The sequence below is a fragment of the Phacochoerus africanus genome, chromosome X (assembly GCF_016906955.1).
Source record: "Phacochoerus africanus isolate WHEZ1 chromosome X, ROS_Pafr_v1, whole genome shotgun sequence".
Classification (NCBI taxonomy): Eukaryota; Metazoa; Chordata; class Mammalia; order Artiodactyla; family Suidae; genus Phacochoerus; species Phacochoerus africanus.
In genome coordinates this window covers 95,760,347-95,788,333 of record NC_062560.1, presented here as the reverse complement: position 1 = coordinate 95,788,333, position 27,987 = coordinate 95,760,347, and the positions used below count along the sequence as shown (strand labels likewise).

Genomic DNA, 27,987 nt, shown 5'->3' with positions numbered 1-27,987 from the left:
CCGATACACACGCAATCAGGTCGTCAAAGCTGGTGGTCCCTACAGTAACAAACACGCACTTCATCGCGCGGGTTCCGCAACCCCGAATCGCAAGGGCCGGATGTGACGTAGCAGGGCCACGCGGGCTGCCGCGGCAGCGCTGGGTGTGGGAGGCGGAAGTCGGCCCCAGCCGCCAGGGGGCAACGGGAACCCGGCCTGTGTTGCCGGGAATGGGAGGGGGCCAAAGACTGCTAATGGCCTACGTGCAGGCTACTGTTGTAAGCCCTTTGCGTGTAGAAGCTCACGGGACCCTCACAGTAAGGAGGTGGGCAATTGACAAATGTATTGTTTTTCAAAAGTGGGGGTTAAAACAAATAGTAGTGAAGCCTTACACCTTTGTGTTTGCATCCTTGCTCGAGTACCACAGATCTTTTAATGGTAGAGAAGTTTGGGATTCTTTTTTGGCTACCGTGTTTTGCCAAGATAACGTTTTACTTCAAGTCTGTGGAGGGCATCGGGAAAAAAAAGAAGTGCCTTTTCAAAATCTCTCATTAGCCTAGGCCCTTCTTTCAACAGCAGTTTTCGAGAAACCACAGCCCTACAAAGTCTCTTGGAAACTGCAGAGAAACCGTAATTGCCATTTGCAAGCATTGTTTGTAAAATAGAGGCGTTAAGCCCTGAAGCCCACATTTGTGTCGTTGAACCAATCCATTTAACCATTTAAATAATAAAATTACCATAAATTTACATTCTAATGAATGTAAAATTATATATTAGCATGACTGAATACCTCATATACTTAGGTTTATGAAGTGAAATACAGGAGAGTTGATTTCTGAAGGCTCCCCTTCTTTCTCCTTGCACCATTGCTAAGATCATTGCCTGCTTTAGCTCATTCTAATGGTTTGTGTATTTCCTACTTAAAAATCTCAGTTTAGCTAATATTTATGCTTTGCCCTGACTGGTTATACATGGAAGGGAAACTATGAGAAGAAATTCTTTTCAAAACAGAGGATTGGTAGTGAGTTAGGCCTACAACATAGGCTAAAAAAAAGAACAAACTATTAGTCATATTTCTAATGGGACTGTTAAATCTTGCATTTTGACTAATTGTCTTTTTGAGGGGTGGTATACTGCTGCCTCTTTCTTGATACCAAATTTCATGAATTAATGAAACTACAGTTTCATAATAACAACATAGATCATGGTTAAATAATAAAGCAAACATAATCATATTTTCTGCCCCAAAATAAGAGGAATAAAGAATGTTTATTGGAATATAAAGACAAAAATACTCAGTAATTTAGAAAGACTGCATGTGATATCTTTTCCCATATCTGAAAGATGTAAATTAAAGGAGCACTGTTCTGATTAGCTCAGAGAAAATAAGCACATATATAAATTGAATATTCTTAAATTCCCAGAAAATAAGAAAACTGAATTTCTGATGAACCAAGTCCCCCTAAAATTGAGCTTCCTTACCAGGTTAATGATTTATCTCTCCTTCCCGGAAACTATTCCCTTGCTTGTCTCCTCTGATCTCAATTCCTTTCTTGTCCCCTCTGACCTCAATCCTGTTCTAGCTGAACCCTAATCAACCAGAGTCAGACGACTAAAATTGCTATTGTTGATATCATCATTAAGGTAAAAACTCAGGTAGTTTCTCCAAGGCAAGATGAGCTCACAGGCCTTCGAGCCATAGACCACCTGGCCAGAGAATCCTAAACCAGAGACCTCTTGACTCCTGAAATCGCGATAAAGGAATGTTACAAGACAATGATTAATTCCAGCTTCTTCTTCCCCTTTAAAACATCCCTAACTAAAAGACCAAGAAGGAGTGGATCTGAGACCTGTATTCCTCTCCTTTGCTTGGTGCCTTGCAAATGAACATTTACTTTGCTGCAAATACCCTCTGCCAGAGTTTGGCTTTCTATGCCTCAAGCAGAGGAGCCCCTGCTTAGTTACATTAGTACATTTAAAGTGCTAGACTTTAATAAAACATCTTGCAGAAACATTTTAAGAACCCAAGATGACATAATTGATGGAAAATTCTGGCGATTAAGTCTTTTCTCTGTTTGGCAGTGTTAAATATAATACAAGCATGCACAATCATGTATCATTTTCCTAAACGTATACAGCCTTACTAGTTAAATACATTAATGTTACTTCTAAAAAAAGGTTTTTTTAAGGCCACACCTGCAGCTTATGGACGTGCCCAGGCTAAGGGTCAAATCGGAGCTGCAGCTGCCGACCTTCACCACAGCCACAGCAACACCAAATTCAAACCTTGTCTGCAAACTACACCACAGCTGGGGGCAATGCCAGATCCTTAACCCACTGAGTGAGGCCAGGGACTGAGGGCAGGAATCGAACTGGCATCTTCATGGATACTAGTCAGATTCTTAACCCAATGAGCCACAATGGGAACTCCTAAAAATGTTTTTGATTATGAAAATGTAAATTTCTTTTAAAGTCATGTTGAATCAGCATTCTGACAAACTTTGTTTCAACAGTAACTATGTTTTATAGTAAGCCAGCTTGAAGATAATTTCCAAGATCTTTTAAGCACCTTTAAAAAGATTGTGTATTGGCATTAAATTGAGTTAATTAATGTGTAATTGTTGCACAGCTACTTTTTAAGTAAAATAGAATACTGAAACATTAGTTTAAGCATAATTATTTTTTAATCAATATAAATTTTTTTTTGTCTTTTGTCTTTTTGTTGTTGTTGTTGTTGTTGCTATTTCTTGGGCCGCTCCCGTGGCATATGGAGGTTCCCAGGCTAGGGGTCTAATCCGAGCTGTAGCCACCAGCCTACGCCAGAGCCACAGCAACGCGGGATCCGAGCCGCGTCTGCAACCTACACCACAGCTCACGGCAACGCCAGATCATTAACCCACTGAGCAAGGGCAGGGATGGAACCCGCAACCTCATGGTTCCTAGTCGGATTCGTTAACCACTGCGCCACGACGGGAACTCCCAATATAAATTTTTTTATTTTATGATTTTTATTTTTTCACTATAGTTTATTTACAGTGTTCTGCCAGTTTCTACTGTACAGCAGAGTGACCCAGTCATATATATGTACGTATATATTATTTTTCTCACATTATCCTCCATCATGTTCCATCATAAGTGTCCAGATATAATTCCCTGTGCTATACAGCAGGATCTCATTGCTTATCCACTCCAAATGCAATAGTGTACACCTATTAACCCTAGACTCCCAGTCCATCCCACTCCCTCCCCCTCCCCCTTGGCAACCACAAGTCTCTCCTCTAAGTCCATGAGTTTCTTTTCTGTGGAAAGTTTTATTTGTGCCATATATTAGAATCCAGATATAAGTGATATCATGTGGTATTTGGCTTTCTGTTTCTGACTTAACTTCACTTAGTATGAAAGTCTCTAGTTCCACCCATGTTGCTGCAAATGGCATTATTTTGTTCTTTTTTATGGCTGAGTAGTATTCCATTGTGTATATATACCACATCTTAATCCATTCATCTATTGATGGACATTTAGGTTGTTTCCATGTCTTGGCTATTGTGAATAGTGCTGCAATGAACATATAGGTGAATGTATCTTTTTCAAGGAAAGTTTTATCTGGATATATGTCCAAGAGTGGGATTGCTGGGTCCTATGGTAGTTCTATATTTAGTTTTCTGAGGAACCTCCATACCATTTTCCATAGTGGTTGTACCAACTTACATTCACCTCAGCAATGTAGGAGGGTTCCCTTTTCTTCATACCCTCTCCAGTGTTTGTTATTTGTTGGCTTGTTAATGTTGGCTATTCTGACAGGTGTAAGGTGGTACCTCATAGTAGTTTTGATTTGCATTTCTCTAATAATTGGTGATATTTAGTATTTTTTCATGTGCCTGTTGGCCATCTGTATATCTTTTTTGGAGAAATGTCTATTCAGGTCTTCTGCCCATTTTTCAGTTGGGTTGTTGGTTTTTTTTGCTGTTGAGTTGTATAAGTTGTTTGTGTATTTTAGAGATTAAAACTAATCATAATTCTAAGTTTACATATTTTTACTCCTTATTTGAAATGCTATAGAGAAGCTATGTCTTGGAGTTGTGTAATGAATTTGTACATTTTTGCCACTTTAGCTAGTTATAAAAAGGATTTGTGTGGCTATGGAAAGTTTTGTCATGTATGTTCTTAAATTCTGCTAGTCTGTTAACATGCTTATATATGCAGGACAGTTCTCAATAATATCCAGACTGCACTTTTCTTTGAAAATAAAAATTAGTCACTTTAGTTTAAAGTTACAGTTAGTATGGGTGCCTGAAGGTCTTGAAGGAGTAATAGTGACAAAGAATTACAACAATGTATGTGCTTTAGTTTTTCAAGGGAAAAGAATAGTTTTTATTTTCTAAAGCAGCTTTTTTGTTTCCAGAACTCTTTATGCTCCTAAAACTTATTGAGACCCTTACAGAGATTTTATGTGGATTATAATGTTAGTTATAACTATTGATATTTACTATAGTAAAAACTAAAGATGAGAAAATTTAAAAATATTTATTGATTCTTTGGAAAGTAGCAATGATAAGTGTGATGCATGTTGACACAAATGACCTGTTTCTTATGAAATATAACTATATTTTTCAAAACAAAAATTTTCCTTAAAAATAGCATGTTTCACATTTTGGCCAATCTCTTTTACTATCTGGGCCTAATAGAAGAAAGCTGGGTCCTTGTATCTGCTCCAGCATTTAATCCATTGCATTATCACACATCACATAGCCTCTGAAAAACTCCATGAATTTGAGAGGATAAGAATCAAAAAAACACATTAATATCTTAATATTATTATGAAAAATATTTTGACCTCACAGGTCCTATAAAAGAATATGAGAGAGTATTAAAAAAGACAAAACTTAGAAAAGTAAAATTTATTTGCCTTGGTTTTTAATACCTGAGCCCGAAGAGAAGATATAAAATATATTAAAATATTTAGAGTGCTCCACCAGTTTAGATGGATTTGCTTCCTTTATTTAGTAATTAATGCTTCCATCTAGGATATGAAAGATTATTCTTTCCTTTTGTGTAATCTGCCTAAATAGCAGAGATTCTTTGTCTTACGAGAATAATTTTCTATCGTTTAAGTTGCCTTTATTATGTACTTGATTATTTAAGGGGAAAATACCCATAGCACTTGTCTCTTCACTTATAATAGTGTTCCACTGTATTTTTTTGTTGTTGCTGTCTTTTTAGGGCTGCACCTGCAGCATATGGAGGTTCCCAGGCTAGGGGTCTAATTGGAGCTAAGCTGCCAGCCTACACCACAGCTACAGCCACACCAGATCTGAGCCGCATCTGCGACCTACACCACAGCTCGTGGCAACACAGGATCCTTAACCCACCTAGCGAGGCCAGGGATCAAACCTGTGTCCTCATGGATACTAGTCAGATTCGTTTCTGCTGAGCCATGACGGGAACTCCCCATTGTATTTTTTTATATATATAATGATTTTTATTTTCTTTCATTATAGCTTTCATTATAGTTGACACTACAGTGTAGTGTCAAATTTCTACAGTACAGTATTGCCCATTGTATTTTTTGATGCGTTATTTGTAGTTTGATTAAATAGGTAGGTAAACATTGTTTCTCTGTCACTCATGAGTCTAAGTGCACAAATCTCTTCTAACAACTCTTATTTTTGTCTTCCTAAAATCAGTTCCTAAATGTAGAACAAACACAATTTTAAAATTTCCGGATATATTACATACCTAAAACTAAATCTTTTATACGTGAAAATCACTATGATTTCTCAGAGGGCCTCTGAAATCCCAAGGATTTGCTCTGTCACCTTATAAAAAAAGATAGTGGAAATAATTAGGCTTGTTTAATATTTTACTATAGTAAAGTTACATGGGAAAAGTTGTCAGGTCAGAAGGGACATTCAGGGTTTCCTAAATTAAGTTCATGTTGGTAAAATATCAATATAAACATTTCAGAAATTGCATGCTATAGGAAGTCCTTGGCAATTTGTCAGTGCCCTCCCTCCCGGACAAATGTGCCTTCCATAACACTGTTTTACCTTCAGGAATAACCCTTATCAAAACTCTTACGAAATAGATATACTATACACCAATACAGAGTTTGAATCATCTCTGTAACAATAGAATTGGCAATAGTAATAAATTAACCACAGCCATTAAATCTCTTAATGTTCTTCTTTTACTCTAATGCTTACCTGAAGATTCTACTTCAGGAAAAAATTTATATCTTTAACAAAGAATTACCATCTCAGAGCCTCAGGGAAAAGGACTATACCAAGAACTTCACATGCTTTCCACTTTAAAAATAGGCTTCTGAGCTGACATCACGTAGATAACTTTCAGACTGCACCAGTGGACTGAGGCAGGATGTCTGGGACTCTTAATCCAATGTAAGGCTCAGACCACTATAGAGTCAGATAACCAGGAAGGATGTACTAGATAATGTCAAGCTTTCAGTAAGATATCCAGTAATCCTTTGTTTTTCCCGTTTAAAAATTTTCACAGTTTTTAATGACGTATGAAACCCAGGTTTTCTGACATGCATTTTAGAAAAAATATCATACATACTTTCCCAGATAAAAATAAACATGGAGCTATTGCTGAGAAACTAAAGGAAATATGGAGAATAAGGTAGCATTAGTTGTCCTGATAATAAGGGTGGTTTCATATTGGTTTTATGTAACTAAGGATCTATTTTATTTTTATTTATTTATTTATTTTTTGGCTGTTTCTAGGGCTACACCTGTGGCATATGGAGGTTGCCAGGCTAGGGATCTAATCGGAGCTGTAGCTGCCAGCCTACACCAGAGCCACGGCAACATGGGATCTGAGCCACATCTGCGACCTACACCACAGCTCACAGCAACACCGGATCCTTAAACCACTGAGCGAGGCCAGGGATCAGACCCGCAACCCCATGGTTCCTAGTTCGATTCATTAACCACTGAGCCAGGATGGGAACTCCTATTTTATTTTTAAACAATTCAGAAGTAAATCGTGATAATACATGCCATACTAATTTATTCATGTTCTTTTTATATTTATTTTGTTTCTGCTCTAGCTATTTCCTCTGCCTCCCCATCAGTATGGTTAGCCAATCCTTCAAGATTCAGCAGAGGTGCAGTTTTCTTCAGGAAGCCCTTCTCTGACCCTTGTAAGGTATGTCCATTATGAGCAAATAAGGCTCTTTGCTTACCTCTGTCATAATTATTGATGTTTAAATTACCTATACTTTTTTCTTCCTCTGAACTGTAAAACCCTAAAAGAGTAGATATCTAAGTCATCTCTGAATTCCTAGCATTTAGTGCTGTCCCTGGAACCTGCAAGATACTCAATAAATGTATATTGAACTCAATAAATGATAAAAGATACTCAATAAATGTTTATTGAAGAGTTAAATTATTAGGTACCATGCTAGACACTATGGCGAATACAAAGATGAATAAAACATAGTGCCTTTTCTATGTCAACAGTAGGTGGTTTTGTTCATAGGCTGATTAGAGGTTTGTGGACTTTTAGAATTAAGAAACCATCAAATCTATTCTTTTTATTTGATGGATGTGAAACAGATTTCAATAGATTGTGATTTTTTTTCTCAAGATTATAATAGCAGAGCTAGTAATAATAGCAGAGCTAAGAGTTGAATCCAACCCTCCAGATACTTGTCAAGGTATACTGTGCTGACTTATCCTTTAATGATGAGCCTACAGTAATGATATCTGTATTATATATACAGGAATATATTAAGGAATACCAGCACTATAACTTTAAAAGGCCGATAAGCCAGAAATGTTTCTTCTTAATCTTTTAAACATAGCACATTATAGAATCCTTAAGCTGCCTAACTATTGTGTTTAAATTTATTTTTTTCATCATTCATCAAAAGTTTCTGTATATCCTTTATTAATATAGTAAATGACTTGTATCAAAGCTGAGAAGTTATGTGTTGTAAAACATTTGTTTTTAACCTCTACTTGTGCATCCATTGTGTTTTTGAACAATTGCCAAAACTTAACTCTCCCTTTCCTCCTCCCCATTCCAAATATATTTTTTTTTTGTCTTTTTGCTATTTCTTTGGGCCACTCCCACGGCATATGGAGGTTCCCAGGCTAGGGGTCGAATCGGAGCTGTAGCCGCCAGCCTACGCCAAAGCCACAGCAACGCGGGATCCGAGCCGCGCCTGCAACCTACACCACAGCTCATGGCAATGCCGGATCATTAACCCACTGAGCAAGGGCAGGGACCGAACCCGCAACCTCATGGTTCCTAGTCGGATTCGTTAACCACTGCGCCATGACGGGAACTCCCCAAATATTATTGATGGTAATTGTCTTACTTTTAGGGACACAAAAATAATGATTTCTTGCCTACATTGGTCAAACTTAGGCTAAAATCATATTGTAATAGTCAGTTTTTGGAGAACCATAAAGAAAATGGTTTAATTTTAAAAAGTAGCAGAATATATGGCACTTTGGCATAAGAATTATTTTCAGCTCAAGGCATTTGAAAAGAAATGGATATGAGAAAAACTATGCCCTACTCTTATTTGCCTAAAAGTAGTTATAAGGGAATTCCCCTAGCCCAGTACTTCTGGAAGGACAGAAGTTAAACACCAGAGAAAACTCTACACCCTTATCAGCCTGGAGTCAGCAAGAGAGAAATCTGTATAACAAACTTTACTAACTAGCCCTTAGGTTCCTTTACTTTGCCCATATATTTACCTTCTACCACTTTGCCACCCAAGAAACTCAAAGTCCTTTTCCTTTATCTTGTCACTTCTCTGAGAAATTTTTTTAGTTGAAGCTGCTATATGAGGTCAGATTCTAACCACCCCTTTCAGTTACTCATCACTGAGTACATTGGGTGGATGTCTGATGCACTTATTAATAAACTTTTGTTTGTTGTTCTCTTGTTAATCTGTCTTTTGTCAGTCTAATTTACAAGGCCCCAGCTGGAGATGTTTTCCTCCTCTATGTTTTATTAATAGATATTTTTATTTCAACCATGTTTTAAAAATTCAGACTAGGTTTCCTAGTTTCTTCAAGATCCTAGTGAGTAAAATGAAGAACTTCATTTACCCAAGAGTGTACAAGAGAGCGGATAAAATAAGATTCAAAAGGTTACAGAAGAAAATACGAAGGAGCAGAAACAATGAGTTCAAATAAATCACATCAAAGTCTTAGGCTTAGGTTAAAAAAAACCCCACTATACAAGCATAAAATTGAGGTTTTAATTAACTGTAATGAATGAGAGTTGGCTGTACCACTGAATTATCACAGGCAAGGGAAAAAAACTAATTTTTATAGAGCACTTCTAATGTGCCAAACAATGTGGTAGACGAATTATAAGCCTGATCTCTTTTTATCAGACTTAAATTGTAAGAATTTTACAAATCCCATCTGTACATGAAATTGCTGCTTATAAAAAAGTTACAAATCATATCAAAGCTACAATATTACTCTATAATATAAATAATTAAAATGAACCTTTGTGGTTTTTACTTCACATTCCTTCCTAGGCTACAAAGACAAAGATCAAAAACTATGAAATGCTTTCTTTACGTAAAATCCAATTGAGTATGGAACAAGTCACCTAAAGGAAGCATTTAATTCTTTTATTGTGGCTATAAGACTGTTATAGATCCTATTATCAAGTATTTTTGGAAGAAGGAAAAGACATTTATGGGATCCTGATTATATGAGTATATGCCTCCTGTACGGATTAGTGATATGGTTAATTAACCCCCTGTTGTATAAAATTATCATAATCAGCTTAACTACAAATGATAAAATGTTTGAGTAAAGGAAACTATACTGAATAAAACATAATTCCAGACAATGCTTAGAATCAGTTGTATGATAGAGGGCTAGTGCTTAGATTATACAAAAGATGTTAAGACTTGGATTTTTTTTTTCCCTAATTTATTTTATTGAAGTATAGTTGACTTACAATTATACTTGTGTTAGTTTCTGGTATTCAGCAAAGTGACTCATATATATATTATATATATATATTCTTTTTCATATTATTTTCCATTTATGGTTTATTACTGGATATTGACAATAGTTCCCTGTGCTATACAGTGGGACCTTTGTGTTTATTCTATATATAATAGTTTGCATTTGCTAATCCCAAACTCCCAATCCATCTCTCCCGCACACCCCTCCCGCTTGGCAACCAAGTCTGTTCTCTATGCCTCTGAGTCTGTTTCTGTTTTGTAAGTAAATTCATTTGTGTCATATTTTAGATTCCACATATAAGTCATATAATATGGTATTTGTCTTTCTCTTTCTGATTTATCTTACTTAATATAATTTCTAGGTCTATCCATGTTGCTGCATATGGCATTATTTCATTCTTTTTTATGCCTGATTAGTATTCCAGTGTATGTATGTGTGTGTTTGTGTATACGTATATATATTCTCATATCTTTACCCATTCATCTGTTGATGGACATTTAGATTGTTTACATGTCTTGGTTATCATAAATAGTGCTGCCGCTGTGAACATGGAGGTGCATGTATCTTTTCAAATTATAGTTTTGTTCCAGATATATGCCCAGGGGTGGCATTGGTGGATCATAGGGCAACTCTACCGTTTTTTGATGATCCTCCATATTGTTCTCCATAGCGGCTGCACCAGCTTACATTCCCATCAACAGTATCGTTTCTTTTTCTCCACACCCTCCCCAGCATTTATTGTTTGTGAATTTTTTTTTGCTTTTTTTTTTTTTTTTTTTTTTTTTGCCTTTTAGGGCCGCACTTGAGGCATATGGAAGTTCCCAGGCTAGGGGGTTGAATCGGAGCTACAGCTGCCAGCCTATACCACAGCCACAGCAACGCCAGCTCCGAGCCACATGTGCTACCTACACTACAGCTCATGGCAACACTGGATACTCAACCCACTGAGTGAGGCCAGGGATTGAACCTGCGTCCTCATGGATGCTCGTCAGATTCGTTCTGCTGAGCCACTACGGGAACTCCTGTTTGTGAACTTTTTAATGATGGCCATTCTGACTGGTGTGAGATGGTACCTCACTGTAGTTTTGATTTGCATTTGTCTAATAATTAGCAATGTTGAGCATCTTTTCATGGCTATTCACCATCTGTACAAGACTTGAATGCCTTTCAAAAACTCAAGTTTTCAAAAAGGTCAGAATTGTTTTATTTTGTTTTACTTAATTCTCTTTAATTTTTGCTAACTTTAGCAAAAACTACAGAATATCACATGGCATTTTTTTGAATAAATATCAGAGTCATGGATAGATCATAGTAAAAACAAATTCATTCAAAATATTCATTGAGTATTACTATGTACACATCCCTCTGCTACACACAGATACACTAGACATTTTAGAGTCTAGTGAAAACACACAAACATGTATGCAAATATGTTTTAACAAATTGTGATGAAGTGCAATAAAAAACTGAGCAATGCAAGGGAGAATAATAGGAAGGGTGAGGTGGGGTGGGGACCTACTTTAGACTCAATAGTCAGAGAAAGTTTCTCTGCAGAAGTGAATTTAAGCTAAGGTATCAACCAGGAGAAGACTGAGGGAATAGCCTTCTAAGTAAAGTGACCAAACTGTGGGTAGGTCATCGAGAAAGATGCTTTGCTTGTTTGAACAGAGAAATGAAAAAGGACAGTGTAAGTAGAGCATAACAAGCTCCAGTAAACACAGACACACAGACACATACACACACAAACAACAGGAAACAAACAAAAAAATACCCTCGTATTTATTGGGCTGTATTAAAAATATATTTGGTAGGTGCTCTCATCTCTACAACAACCCAGTACTATCCCTATAGTATCATTTCCCCCACTTCTTTTCCTTACAGCTGAGGAATGAGTCTTCGAAACAAAGTTATAAAGGAAAAATAAAAATAGCAGAGATAGGATTTTAATCCAGATCCAACTCCAAAGCCCATATTCTTTGTTTACCTATTCTCCTTTCTGATCAATACATAAAATGTAGTTGAGAGATGGCTGGCTAATGGCCATGAGGGAGAATTCAGTTAACTAACTAGCCTATGTGTAAAAATGGAGCAAGTAACTATGGTTTCATAGCACATTGTTTTCAGAGACTGTCATGCCTTCTAAGGGGTAGATGTTATGTTTCAGTACATAGGAAATTACATTTGGAGAGCTCCATCAGGGAAAAGAAAGAGAGAAGGGTAAAACTAGAAAAGTTGTGTGGTGATATCTTAATCAACAGTCATTTTGTATTAGAGTAAGTTAGAGGGGGAACCATTTATGCTTCTGGCATGTATCTGCCTTTGAATCCCCATGGTAAAGCTGTTAGGTAAAGATTAATATCAGAAGTCACTTTAACTTTTAAAACAGAACCCATGCGATGTCATAGATTTTACTTTTAGACATATTTGATGTTAACGCAACAAAATTTTGTTTAGCAAGAACTTGCTAAATAAAAAGTCACTTTTATTACCTTTTAAGTTGGCTTTTTTTCCTTGATTAGCCTAGTTAAAGATTTGTAACTTTTGTTTATCTTTTCAAAAAACCAACTCTTAGGTTCATTGATTTTTTTTTATATTGTCATTCTATTTTATTTACTCATGCCCTAATTTTATTATTTCCTTACTTCTATTAACTTTGGGCTACGTTTGTTCTTTTTCTAATTTACTTGAGGTATAAAGTTAGGGTGTTTATTTGAGATCTTTCTTTTTTCTTAATGTAGGCATTTATTGTTTTAAACTTTCCTCTTAGAACTGCTTTTGCTACATCCCATAAATTTTGGTATGTTGTGGCTTTGTTTTTGTTTGTCTGAAGATACTTTCTGATTTCCCCTCTGATTCATTGGTTGTTCATGAGAATGTTATTTAATTTCCTCTTATTTGTGGATTTTTCGGCTATATTCCTGTTGTTGATTTCTCATTTTATACCTTAGTGATTGCAAAAGATACTTGATAAGATTTTAGTCTTCTGAAATTTGCTAAGGCTTGCTTTGTGGCCCAATACATGATGTATCCTGAAGAATGTTCCATGTGTGCCTGAGAAGAATGTGTCTTCTGGTACTGTTGGGGAGAATGTTTTGTGTATGTCTATTAGGTCCATTTGGTCTATAGTGTTATTCAGGTCCACTCTTCCGTTATTAATTTCCTGTCTAGATGATCTAGGCAGTGTTGGAAGTGGAGCATTTAAGTCCCCTACTATTGTATTGGTATTTTGGAACTGACCGTTTATCACTATATAATGACCTTCTTGTAGCTTGTGATGGACTTGGACTGAAAGTCTATTTTATCTCCTATAAGTAGAGCCACCCCTGCTCTCTTTTGCTTACTATCTGCATGGAATACCCTTTTCCATCCCACATTTTTCACCTTTTAAATCTGAAGTTTTTGTATACTTGCTTTCCTGGTATTTTTTCCTCATATTTAAGTTATAAAAAACAGACATCCATTAAGTGCAAATCACAAAATGGATACTTAATCAATCTTAAAAGAAACCAGATGTTTTCTAAAAGTGGCAGCTTTTGCCCACCTAGAAAAGGATTACTCTGCTTATACCTATAAATGTTGTTAGCTTTTAGTTAGAGAAAATCCACCAGATGGCAACCTCATCTGCATGTGAAGCGTGATGTGCAATCCTCTGCAACCCATTATAGGTCCCTGGAGCCAAATGCTCCCTGATTAATGGCTGATGTCTATACCGATCCTAGTAGATGGATACTAGGTAGTCATTTGGCAGTGATTGTAGGAAGGTGGGGGATGTGCAAAGTTGAAATTTATTTAGTATCAAGTGTGTAATATATTTTAGTAACATTCTTTTAAAATGAATATTGAAAAGGGAAATAATAGTATCTATTTCCATGTTGCCCTCTACACATGTTTCTTATTTGAAGCTAAAGGGAAACATTCATTTCTCCAGTGTATAGAGCTGCAGACAGTATTATCTCCCCATGAATCATAAGTTATTCTAGTTGGATCCTTGTACCTAATGGCAATCTGATAGCTAGCTGGTTTATTGCTTGAAATGCAAACTGTCTTCTTTATTTCTAAACCTGATAGTATGCAGAGAGTACTGCTGGGGATATTTAACATGTCCCTTATTGTTTTCTGTTTATAAACAACCTGCCCTGAGGTACTAATTAGGTGGAAGATATTGCTTATACTTAGCAAATACTGTTGTGTTTTTCCATGCAAATATAGCTGTGGTCAAGGCAAAAGCCATTGATGTGTTGGTTAGAAGACATGCAAATTTCTGAAAATATCTATGATAGTAGAAGTTCCAGAAAAAGAAAAAAAAAAGGATTCGTTGAAAATTTTATTCCTAAATAGTTAGAATTCTAATTGTATCTTAAATTTAAGTAATAAATTTATTTCTAAAGTGGAGTATTTCACCTATGTTAAAATGAAGCTGTTTAAGACATTTGTTAGAATTAGATATCTATAATACCTAATAGACTGCCTTTTCTTATGACTCTAATTGACTTTATTTTGCATCTGTATATTTCTCAAAATCCATGTTTGAAAAATATGTTTTTTTCCAGTGTCCTGTGTATTTTAAACATTATTGGGGTTTATTTTACATATCATATAATTCACCCATTTCAAGTACAATTCAATGATTTTTAGCAAATTTAGGTCTCCTGAGTATTTTTTAAATGATATAGATGTACCTAGATCCTGTTCCTCATTACATGATAAATACTGAGCATTTTGGCAACTCATCTATCCTTGGCTTCTAACATGTCTAGTTTTAGATGTTGTTTACATGTAATGGTCAGAAAATCTGACTGTTATATGTTTGAAATTGTGTTAGTGTCAGTGTCTCAGTTCCTCATCTTCTAGCTTGAGGAAGACACACTCACATTACATTACAGAGTTGGAATTATGGCTTCATTGTCATGTAATACTAACAAATCTAGCCTTCAGTACTACCCAGACCATTGGAGCTAGTGAATATTATTTTAATTTAACACATGTGCAGTACTGACAGTACATTAAAGCATTTTAGAACACATGACAGACTGTTTTTGCTTTTGAAGGATTTACGAAATAATTGGAAAATTGATTTGGATATACAGAGCCCTTCAGAAAGATCATTAGACTCCTTTCATACTCTCCTTTCTCTCTTTCTTTCCTAATATCTCTTTCTCATCCCCCAAACATATCACCTTGCATTTGCCTTTTCTGCCATCTAGATTTGCTCACATGGCTCCAAGTTCAAATCACAGCAGCAAAATGTACACCAAAACTGATGTACATTTTCTACTAAATTGGTTCCCTTCTTCATCTTTGTATGAAAGGCTGTACTGTAAAACAGAAGAAAAATATCCAGGTCAGTATGACCATTGTATCTCACATTGATAGTTATCAGGGACTCGTGTCTCCCTTAGTTGGAAGAGTTTCTTTGACCTTGAGAAGGAAATCTACCTGTATTTGAGCAAATAAATTCCTGAGTTTAGTTTATTTATTCCTTATGTACCTAGCAACCAAAAAGTTGAACAAGTTGTCAACAATTTCAACACTCTGGAAATTGATCCAAGGATATAATAAACTGAGAAATTCTGAACTTTGGGTAAGAACAGAGCAAGTCTATGGTGTACTTACTTAGGTGTGATGGTTAGTTTTCTGTGTCAACTTGATTGCACTAAAAGGTATACAGATAGCTGATAAAACATTTCTGAATGTATCTGTGAGGGTGTTTCTGGGAGAGATTAGCATTAGAATCAGTAGAATGAGTAAAGAAGATCTACTCCACCAGTATGCATGAACACCATCTTATCCACTGAGAGCCCAAAAAGCGGAGTAAGGGGAAATTTGCACAGCTTGAGTTGAGTCCCGTCTTCTCCTGCCCTCAGATATTGACGCTTCTGGTTCTTGGACCTAAGACTCAGACTGGAACTTATACCATTGGTTCCCTTTGTCCCTGGTGGTTCAACCAAAGTGAGGCAGACTGTAATATAAAAACTAGCAGCTTTGCTGCTGCTGCTGTTGCTGTGGAAAGGAACTCACTTGATTTAGAACATTGTCGGATCTCAGTGGGAAGCAGATAAGAAGGACTGCTAGCTTAAGGTTGCAGGACTGTTTGGGGCAGGCAATGGACCAGCAACTGGCAGGGGATGTAACAATGAATTCCAGGAAGGGAGACAGCCATAGTGGACTTGATAGGTAATCCACATATCCTGTGTACATACTCACACATCCCTGGCCTACATGCCTATGAGAAGCAAGATAGTCCAGCAGAAAGTAAAAGCTGGAACAGATTTCAAGGCAGTTTGAAGTTTGCATGCATTCCCCAGTCCATACACAGATTTGTCAGCAGATGATGAACATATTCTGGTTGAAGGTGTTTGAGCAAAACCTTAACATTAAGCTATGCAGATACAGGAGCAACCCTGAGGAAGCTAGTCTTTAAAAATAAAAGCAAGGGGAAAAAATCTTAGCAGAGCCATCAGCAGCCACACATTGTAGTGGAGACAGAGATCATAAACTTAGTTTAGGCAAGTTAGTAAACAACCAAGAAAATAATGACAGCAACCATCAGGAGGCAAAATTAGAATTCAGAGTTGTTATGACATGCAGTTGACCCTTGATCGCAGTGAAGACATTACCATAAGACTCCTTTATTGATGTCATACCACTCTCCTCTCCTTCTACCCCTAATTCCTGGCAACCATGAATCTCTTCTCCATCTATGTAATTATGTTATTTCATGAATGTTACAAAAATAGAATCATGCAGTATATGAGCTTTTTTGCCTTTTTTTTCCACTTAGATAATGCCCTTGAGATCCATCCAAGTTTTTACAGGTATCAATAACTTTTTTTTTAAACTGCTGTACCATAGTTTATTTAACCATGCATCCATTGAAAGGCACATGGGTAGTTTCCGGGTTTTGACTATTAACAAATAAAACTGCTATGAACATTCATGTACAAGTTCCTACATGAAAATAAATCTTCATTTCTCTGGGATGAATATCAAGAGTACAATTGCTGGATCATATATTAAGTCCATTTTTAGATTTGAGAGGGACTGCCAAACTGTTTTCCATAGTATCTGTACTGTTTTACATGCCTACCAGCAATGTATAAGTGATCTAGCTTCTCTATATCCTTACCAACATTTGATGTTATTACTGTGTTTTGTTTTAGCCTTTCTGATAAGTGTGTAGTGATATCTCATTGTACTTTTAATTCACATTTCTCTAATGACTGATGATATTGAACATCTTTTCATGTGTTTATTTGCTGTATGTATATCCTTTTGGGTGAAATGTCTGTGCATGCCATTTGTCCGCTTTCTAGTTGGATTGTTTATTGTAATGCTCAGTTTTGGGAGATCTTTATATACTTTAGATGCAAGATCTATATACATCTTGAGTATGTAATTGCACATATTTTCCCTCAGACTGGAATTTGTCTTTTCTCCTCTTAAATAGAATCTTTCACAAAGCAAAAGCTTTTCATTTTGATGAGGTCCAGTTTATCAGTTTTTCATTTTATCAGTTGTGCCATTTGGTGTCAAGTCTAAGAACTTTGCCTAATCCCACCTAAGCCTCAAAGATTTTTCCCCATGTTCTTTTCTATAAGTTTTATAGTTTTATATTTTGCATTTATGCCCATTATCCATCTGAGTTAATTTTCATATAAAGTTTAGGTCAAGGTTCTTTTTTTTTTTGCCAATGGCTATCCGGTTTCTCCAGCATCATTTATTGAAAAGGCTATTCTTCCTCCATTGAATTGCTTCTGTTCCTTTGTCAAAAATTATTGGATATATCTGTGGGGATCCATTCCTATGTTCTGTATTCTGTTCCATTGATCTATGTGTCTCTCTCTGCAGTTTATCGTTTTAATAGAAATAAAGTCGTTATAGTTTTTCCTTACTATAATTTTGCCAGTAAAATTTCACACTCTTTTTTCTTATGAAAAAAAAGCCCATCATAACTGGAGCAAACCTTGGCAAAATTTTAACACATTTTACTTGCTTCTTTTTAGATTAAGTGTAATAAACCAAGGCAAAAGAAAATTCCCTTTCTGAAAATCTTCTACAATGTCATCTATCGCTGTTCCCTTTTATTTCAGAAAGACTGAAATAATCAGATGCTTTAAAGAAAAACTAATCTCTTTTTACCTTGATTTAAAAAAGAATCACAGGAGTTCCCATCATGGTGCAGAGGAAACAAAACTGACTAGGAACCATGAGGTTGCACTTTTGATCCCTGGCCTCGCTCAGTGGGTCAGAGACAGGGGTTGCCATGAGCTGTGGTGTAGGTCGCAGACACGGCTCGGATCTGGCATTGCTGTGGCTCTGGCGCAGGCCGGTGGCTACAGCTCTGATTAGACCCCTAGCCTAGTCTGGGAACCTCCATATGCTGTGGGTGCGGTGCTAAAAAGACAAAAAGACAGGAAAAAAAAAAAAAAAAGAACCGCAAACTGTAAACCAAGTATAATGGAAAAAATAAAAATCATTTAAAAAAATAAAAATAAAAAAATAAAAAACCCTACAGACATTACCTTATATACCCGGGTTTATTTCTCTGTTACTGTCGTTACTAGTATATTTATATTAATTATAACTTCAAAAAAAGTAACTAACTTCCATTTCACAGAAAAAAACTGAGGTAAGGAATTGAGAACTGTTGTACACAAGAATGAAGCAGAATAGCAAAATTTATGAGTACATAACTTTCTACAGCTCTGCATATCTCTTTTACATCTTAAAGTGTCAAAAATTGGAGTTCCCATTCACGGCTCAGTGGTTAACAAATCCAACTAGGATCCATGAGGTTGCATGTTCGATCCCTGGCCTCACTCAGTGGGTGAAGGGTCCGGTGTTGCCGTGAGCTGTGGTATAGGTTGAAGACGCGGCTCAGATCTGGCATTGCTGTGGCTCTGGCGTAGGCTGGTGGCTACAGCTCCGATTCGACCCCTAGCCTGGGAACCTCCGTATGCCATGAGTGTGGCCCCAGAAAAGACAAAAAGCCAAAAAAAAAAGTGCCAAAAATTAACATATCATTAACGTGGCCAAAAGCATAGCTATTCTGTCGCATATAAAAAATAAGCAAATGTGGGAGTTCCTGCTGTAGCACAACTGGATTGGCAGCATCTTTGCAGCACCAGGGTTCGCGTTCCATCCCCTGCCCTACATAGTGAGTCAAAGGATCCAGGATCCAGGATTGCTGCAGCTGTGGCATAGTTTGCAGCTGCAACTAAGATCTGATACCTGACCCGGGAACTCCATATGCAGTGGGGGCCACCAAAAAAGAGAGAAAAAGAGCAAATGTGGACTTCCCTTGTAGTACAGTTGGTTAAGGATCTGGAGTTGTCACTGCAGCAGTGCTGGTTGTTACTGTGGTACAGGTTCGATCCCTGGCCCAGGAACTTCGACACATGCCATGGGCACAGCCAGAAAAAATAAGCAAATGTATGTTAGTTTGAAATTAGGCTTGGTAATTATTTTTTTGGTATTCCATTTCACTCAGAAATCATCTAACAGTCAAAGATTATTCATTAATTAGCTTAGTTTGATAATAATCCAAGTGTTGAATGTAGCTAAAAATCTTGAAAATTATGTTCTAGCGACAAAACACAATTGCAGTTTATGTAAAAAGTTTGCCCAAATAATGATGAAATTTAGTACAAGACAAATTTACATTTTTTCAATCTTAAAAATTATATAGAAATTATATTAACTTATTTGGTAAGTAAATTAAAATAAGGAGTTTAAGAAATTCACAGTAAATAGTCTTTTCCTAAGACAAAATTTTATAAAAATAAAATGTATATTTTATTACACTTAATATACATTTGAGAAAGAGATGTAGAGCTAAAACTTAAACTATCAAACAAATCTAAACTGTCTAAGGATTCTTAATTATGTAAACATAAATTCTCAAAATGTTTCTGAGTTAGCTATTTCTGTAAGGTTTTTATAAATATATAGCCATTTAACGTATTAGAAGTTCATTTAAAATTTTGTCATTTATAGGAATATTAGATTTATATGTCCTTATATATTTATAAATAAATTATAATTGATCTCCTTAAAGAGACAATATGATGTAATTTATTATTACTCTTCATAGATAGGAAACTATTGCATGTTCACATGAATAGGTCTTTGTATTCTAGAAACACAGATATATGGAAAGCTTATACCTTCAATTCTACCGCTTCTGCAACAGGTAAACACAAACACAAAAACTCTTAGGACTAGATATGAAAGAGCTGTTTTCCCTCACAATGGCCAAAAGTTCTTAATAGATTTGAGTTCATAAACAGACAAAAAGCCTGTGCAGGCCATATTCTCTGTTTCTCATCCAGCAGAGAATAACTTTCCGCCATTCATCCAATAGAAATCACCAAGCAGTCAGACAATAAAAAATAAATTCCGGAGTTCCCGTCGTGGCGCAGTGGGTAACGAATCCGACTAGGAACCATGAGGTTGCAGGTTCGGTCCCTGCCCTTGCTCAGTGGGTTAAGGATCCGGCGTTGCCGTGAGCTGTGGTATAGGTTGCAGACGCGGCTCGGATCCCGCGTTGCTGTGGCTCTGGTGTAGGCCGGAGGCTACAGCTCGGATTAGACCCCTAGCATGGGAACCTCCATATGCCGCGGAAGCGGCCCAAGAAATAGCAAAAAGACCAAAAAAAAAAAAAAAATTTCCCAATCATTACTACCATACGTGGGAATAATTTTGTCATGTGCAAACAAGAAGCAAAAACAGAAAAACCACTAGAGAAAATAAAACCCATAAAAAACAGAATAAGGAGTTCCCTTCACGGCTCAGTGGTTAACTAAACCAACTAGGATCTATGAGGATGCAGGTTTGATCCCTGGCCTCGCTCAGTGGGTTAAGGATCCGGTGTTGCCATGAGCTGTGGTGTGGGTTGCAGATATGGCTCAGATCTGGTGTTGCTGTGGCTGTGGTATAGGCCGGCAGTTGTAGATTCGATTCGACCCCTAGCCTGGGAACCTCTATATGACGCAGGTGTGGCCCTAAAAAGCAAAACAACAACAACAACAACAACAACAAAAAACAGAATAAGCAAAGTTCAACTTATATTGCTGCTTAAGATTCACTCTGACAGCCAAGAAAAATGAATTTGAGCTTAAATAGACTATGAGGCACATTTCTCCCACAATGCAGTTTTTGGTCTCCATCAAGTAAGTCAACTTTGGCATCTCTATGGAATCTCCAAAACTGTCAAAGTATAATTTTCCAACAAGTAAAATGATAATACACTGACAAATATACAATGAATACATGTCAAAGATTTTATTTAACTCATTAATTAATGAAGGAACCATTCAGGTGTCATGCCTGGCTCAAAGACCATTTTAAAAGCAGAGTATTGATAGGAATATAAGATTACTAGATTAGACTACAAAATTTGTCTACAGACAGAAATTATTTGCATTTAGCCAAGACAAAAATCTACATGTTAACATACAACATCACTAAATCTGGAACCTTAAATAAATAGAAAACAGTGAGTTGGACAAGTTGGACAATTATCCTGGTCTCCCAGATCATGTGTTGGCAAATTACAGCCTGTGAGTTAAATCTGGTTACTCATTTGTTTACGTGTGGTGTATGGCTGCTTTCATGTTACAGTGGCAGAGTACAGTACTTGTGAGACTACATGGCCCACAAAACTGGAAATATTTACTATCTGGATATTTGCAGAAACCATTTTCTGGTCATCACTCTAATAATCCTTGGATGACCTTTCTTAAGATAGTGAAAATAAGTGGCCTGATCTTTTTGCATTATTTCTAAGTTTCAGATACTTTTTCTAATACTGTTCTGATTCTGCTGTGGTGAAAATGATTTCTTCCTCTTCGATGTTCACATATTTATTTGTATCTTTCTGATAATATTATTATGGAGTTGTGATCTTCTCTTTAATTGATTTAAGCTTATTGAGAATATCTCATTCACCTTTGTATCTGCACTTTAGCACAGGGCTTTGCAAACAGTAGATATTCAATAAATCTTCATTGAAATTAGAATAAAGACTGAAAATGTGAATATGAAAACTCAGGAAAGCCTAGAGGTTGAAATTGCTTAGGGAGGATTGCAGGGATGGGTAGCAGAGAGGTAAATGATGTCCTATGTAAAATGATATAAATGTGAAATATTATAAATTCTTCTGCTAAATTTTATTATTTCCAAGGACCCAATCATATATCTATAATGTACCATAGTTTCATTGTCTCTATGATATGAATAGTATTTGCCATTTACTGAGCTATTTGGAATGTCTCAGACCTAGAATAAATAACTTGCATTTTTATTAGCTCTAGTTCTTACTAGGAATTAACACACTTGGTCAATAAAACTTTATCCAGTATTGACAGTGACAAAACCATTGAAAACCATACTTTTATATAATAAACATGCTATGACAAAAGGGTTTTTTTTTTTGGTTACTTTTCATGTGTAACATATAGTTTAGAAGATATAGTTTGAATGATGAAGTTTTGGGTTTTCCAGAACATTTGAATGATTTATGTAGAAAAGCAGACTGAATGGTACTTTGACTTCCCTAATAATTCCAGGTACCATGCAAATTATACTCAGTAAATATCATCTGAATTAATTCGAAATGTGGTTTTATTCTATCATGGAGTATTAGGAGATGGCTAGGCAGCACATGCTATTATTTTTATCTTATAAATGAGAAGTTCAGGTATAATCATCATTGACATTAACAGGCCTTGATCCTGGCTCATCTGACATTAAGGTAAATCTTTCTGCTAAGAAAACTTCAAAATAGGAAACAAGTTTTTTCATCGTGAGATATTTGTAAAATGTCTGATTTTCTAAAACAGAGTAACTTTAAGTATACGTAAAATATTCTACTGCCTCTCCAAGTTTACCTGAGCCTATGTTATCATCTGAAGGGTTTTAAAAATTTTTTGTCTTAAAGGATTGTTCAGTTAGCATCAGATAACTAGCTCTTTTTGAAAAAGTAATTAAATGGACCAGTTATTTCAGATGTGTAAGTGAGAATGTGATTTAGTTGATTTTACAGTTAATATTTTAACTTCAATAAAAAGCAATTCCTAGTTTTCTCCTTGGGCTTATCTAACACAAATGAATACCAATTAAAGTACAATCTTTCCACTGGGTTTAGATCATCATTTTTCTAATTATGGTATAAATCTCTCAATGGAAAAAAACCCTTCATCTGTAAAGAAGCAATTCCCAACAGAAATCTCATATATTATAGAATATCAATTATTATTCATTTCTCAATACCTTTGCCAAAGGAGGCATGCACCAGTCAGTGCATTAAAATGATGGAGTTTAAGGGAAAGGTAAGTACATGGGGAACAAGTAAAAATACTGAGTATATAAAACAACTCATTTGACTTTTTATAATCTTGATTTTCCTTCACTGAATTTGGAGTGTTTTTAAATCTGTTTTTCTGCTATTGGGTAAAATCAAATATTTTCTCTATTCCATGAAGAATAATGTACTCTTGCTCTCCTTTAGTTTGCTGCCTGTATAAAATGATTTTATTGCCCACGATATAATTTGGGTGGCAGTATAATCTAAGCCCCTAAGAGTATTGGCTAAGCTTACATGTTATGATTTAACCAGACACTGATAAAGAAATTTCATTCATACTGATCATAATAGCTTAATTATTTCTGTGGTGATTTTTAAACATTAGTCAGTTGGCTGAAATGCATTGATCTTCATGCTGCATCTATTCTCATTCATTTAGATATGGAGTATGAGTTCCTCATTAGAAGGGAAGTATGTAACATTTATTTTATGGAATCTACTTTGAATAAGTACAAACATAATTTGTATTATAAATAAAAAATCATATTCTATAATATAAACAAAGTTTATTGACTATAATATAAATAATGATTATCACTCCAAAAATAGTGATTATAATATATCTCTTGGTGATGGTTGACATGTCACCATCGTAGACAGTGATTAATTCCACTTATACATGTCACTGTACTGGATATTATTCACAGGCAGTAAAACAAAAGGGTAATTGTCCCTGAATGCTTCTCTACATCAAAATGATGTAACATCAGAATTGGAAAGGGGGGTCATCTAGTCTAATTTCCTGCTCATTGCAGAAATCTCACCTGTAATTTAACTGATAGGCAGTGTCACGTAGAAAACAATGGGCTTTGAGGTCAGGCTTGAATTCGAATTCTAATTTAACCATTCATGAGCTGTATGACCTTGTCCATGTTACTTAACTTGGCTCTTCATCTCTTAATCTGTGGAATCAAAATGATAGTGATGTCTACCTTGGCTGATATTTACTGGAGCAGTCATTATGTAGTTGCACTTACATTTTAGACACCCTTCCTCATCTCTCATATTTAGAGTTTCCTAAGCTATAAGTGTTAATTATCTAGCATAACCTAAATTACTTTGTATTTACCAAGCACAGTTCAATAGAACAGTGATTAAAAGATGTAAGAGTTGGAGTTCCCGTCGTGGCGCAGTGGTTAACGAATCCGACTAGGAACAATGAGGTTTCGGGTTCGGTCCCTGCCCTTGCCCAGTGGGTTAACGATCCGGCGTTGCCATGAGCTGTGGTGTAGGTTGCAGACGCGGCTCGGATCCCGAGTTGCCGTGGCTCTGGCGTAGGCCGGTGGCTACAGCTCTGATTCAACCCCTAGCCTGGGAACCTCCATATGCCGCGGGAATGGCCCAAGAAATAGCAACAACAACAACAACAAAAGACAAAAAAAAAAAAAAGATGTAAGAGTTGATATAGCACACTCAGCTTCCCCTTCTTGCAAATAGCAAACCAGTGGGAGCAAAGACTAGTTTTGATCCAAAGAAGTAGTCTATAGACTTTTTATTGTAAGACCCTAACTGTAAAAAATATTTGGCATACACTCTCCCAGATTCAGTTATAAATAATATACACTTACTGTACTATTGTGTTTACTATAAAACATATTAAAATATTAGAAATTATAAAATAAGATACAAATAAATATAAATATAGGGTATCCAGAATATATAGAGAACTCTTACAATGCAGCAATAAAAAGACAAATTAGGGAGTTTCCATCATGGCTCAGTGGTTAACAAACCTGACTAGCATCCATGATGGTTCGAGTTCCATCTCTGGCCTCCCTCAGTGTGTTGGGGATCCGTCCTTGCCAGGAGTTGTGGTGTAGGTTGTAGACATGGCTTGGATCCTGCGTTGCTGTGGCTGTGGCTGACAGCTCCAGCTCCAGTTCGACCCCTAGCCTGGGAACTTCCATATGCTGTGGGTGCACCACTAAAAAGAAAAAAAAAATTTTAAATACAAGTTAAACTTTTTTAAACTTTTAATTTTATAATAAAAATTTAATTTATCCAATTTAAAAATGGGCAAAGGATTTGAATATACCTCCCTCCAAAGAAGACAAATAGTCAATAAATACATGAAAAGTTCCTCAGTATCATTAGTTATCAGAGAAATACAAATCAAAACCACAGCGTCATACCACTGCACACAACTAGGTGACTGTAATCAAATAACTAACTAGTATTGGTGAGAATGTGGAGAAAATGGAATCATTATACATTAGTGACAGAGATGTAAAGTGATGCTATGGAAAAAGTCTGGCAGTTGCTCAAAATATTAAACATAGGGTTACCATATGATCCATAATTTCACTCCTAGTTATATACCCAAGAGAATTGAAAATGTATATCTACATAAGAACTTCTATATGAATGTTCATAGCAGCATTATTCACACTAGTTAAAAAGTAGGAACAACCCAAATTTTCATCAGCAGATTGATAAATAAAATATGGTATATCCATACAATGAGACTATTTTTTGGAATTAAAACCGATGAAATACTGATACATACTACAATGTAGTTGAACCTTGAAAACGGTATGCTAAGTGAAATAACCTATGTAAAAGACCACTTATTACAGGATTTCATGTGTATGAAATATACAGTATAAGAAAAATCTATGGAGACAGATGCTAGATAAATGGTTGTTTGGAGGGTGTTCCCGTTGTGGTGCAGTGGAAATGAATCAACTAGGAACCATGAGGTTGCAGGTTCGATCCCTGGCCTCATTCAGTGGATTAAGGATCCGGCATTGCCGTGAGCAGCTGTGGTGTAGGTCACAGCTGTAGCTCCGATTGGACCCCTAGCCTGGGAATCTCCATATGCTGTGGGTGTGGCCCTAAAAAGCAAAAAAAAAAAAAAAATGTTTGGAGATGGGGTGAGGCAGTAATGGGGATGACTGCTAATGGGTGTGGAGTTTGTTTTTGGAGTATTCAAAATATTCTAAAATGATTCTGGTGATGATGGCACAAATATACTAAAACCATTGACTTTAATACTTTAAACAGGTGAATTTTATGGTATGTAAATTATATCTCAATAAAGCCCTGTAAAAATAAAAAAATTAAAAATCTAAATAAAAGTTCTTGTTTTTCTTCCTGTGCCCCATGGATCATCTACATTGGAAAGCTCTGGTCTAAAGGCCCCTCTCAGTAGTCCATGACCCTGGACAAGTTTCTTAGAGTTGACATGGCAATTCAATCTCATAACAGCCCCTTCTTTATTACAAGGCCTAAATTCAACAACATAAAATTTCATTTATTTTTAGACTTTTAAATACATGTAATATATTTTATTTTTTAAATTATTTACAGTTATGCACTGAAGTTCTAACTGTAAATACACATACACCATCTTTCCAGAAAGTGAAAAGTTGAGAAAAATCTAACCAATTGAAATATACCTTTAATCCTTAGATACTTTCAGTTTCAGAAAGGTCTAAGGTGAATTTTTTAGGACCTAACTTCCCGAAGTTACTAATTGCTCTCACACATTTTTTAAAGGGTGACAAAATAATTTATTAAGGATCTACTAGTCGCTGGTCATTCTTATTTACATATTCTACTTAATGCAAACAAAACTATGTATAAGACTGTTATCACTATTATATAAATGAAGAAAGTTGTTCATAGAGGTTAAATTAAATATCTAGGGAAACATAGAAAAAAAGATAGGAGTAAACATAATTCTTCTGAATTCAAATCTAGTTATCACTTTTTTATATAAACACCAGAGAGTGAGGTAAAATGGCTGCCCAATAGTTTAATTCATCTTTGCAATATGGGGTGGTGGGGAAAAGAGGATTTTCCTACCTGGATACAGAAAATAAACAACTAACTGAGCATGTGCTATAGGGATAGGGTTGTCTAACAGAGGAGCAAGAAAACAGAGTAAGGCAGGAATTTCCCATTGATAAGTAAATGGGATGGAAGTCACAGTATTATTTGTAAGTGTTAGAACAAAGATTCAAACTCAAAACCTTCCTCTTTACCTCTAGGCTTATACATACCTTTGCTCTTATTTTTTTTTAAATTTTTATTCTTTTCCTGTAAAATTTTGCCAGTTTATCAAGTGCCAGCTCTCATGCATTTATTTCCTCATCTACTTCTCTCAGCAGATGAGATCTTTCTTTCATCTATGGGATATGATATTGAAAGGCATCAAAACGGGGGTATGAGAGAGTGTTGCACCACTGTAATGGGATTGGAGTTGCCAATATATTCTTTAACAGCTCTCTCTTTTTTTTTTTGTCTTTTCTAGGGCCGCTCCGCTATGATAGCCAGTGTGAAATGTGGCTAATATGAATTGAGGGATGCTGTAAGTATAAAATACAGACTGGCTTCAAAGGCTTAGAATGAAAAGAGGAGTGTAAAATATCTTATTATCCATCTTTATGTTAGTCATATATAATGATAATATTTCTGATATTTTGGGTTTAAGTTATTAAAATTAATTTCACCTATTCTTTTTATATTTTTAATGTAGCCACTAGAACATTTTCAATACATATGTGGCTCACCTTTGTGGCTTATATAATGTTTGTATTGTGCAGTCCTGGTTTAGACCCTTGCTACTCAAAGTATGGTCTAAGGACCAGCAATGTTAGCATCATTAGCTTACACTGGACCTACTGATTCAGAATCTGTATTTAGCATGACCCACAAGTGACTCCTTTGTGC

General features: G+C 36.0%; 1 long non-coding RNA gene across 1 annotated transcript; it reads left to right on the top strand.

Annotated features, from left to right (window-relative positions):
- Window positions 1-66: 66 nt before the first annotated feature.
- On the top strand, window positions 67-27,624 carry LOC125118958 (uncharacterized). The gene is made up of 3 exons (XR_007132947.1): window positions 67-304; window positions 7,049-7,146; window positions 27,569-27,624. It is a non-coding gene; the product is annotated as an uncharacterized LOC125118958 (long non-coding RNA).
- Window positions 27,625-27,987: the final 363 nt, after the last annotated feature.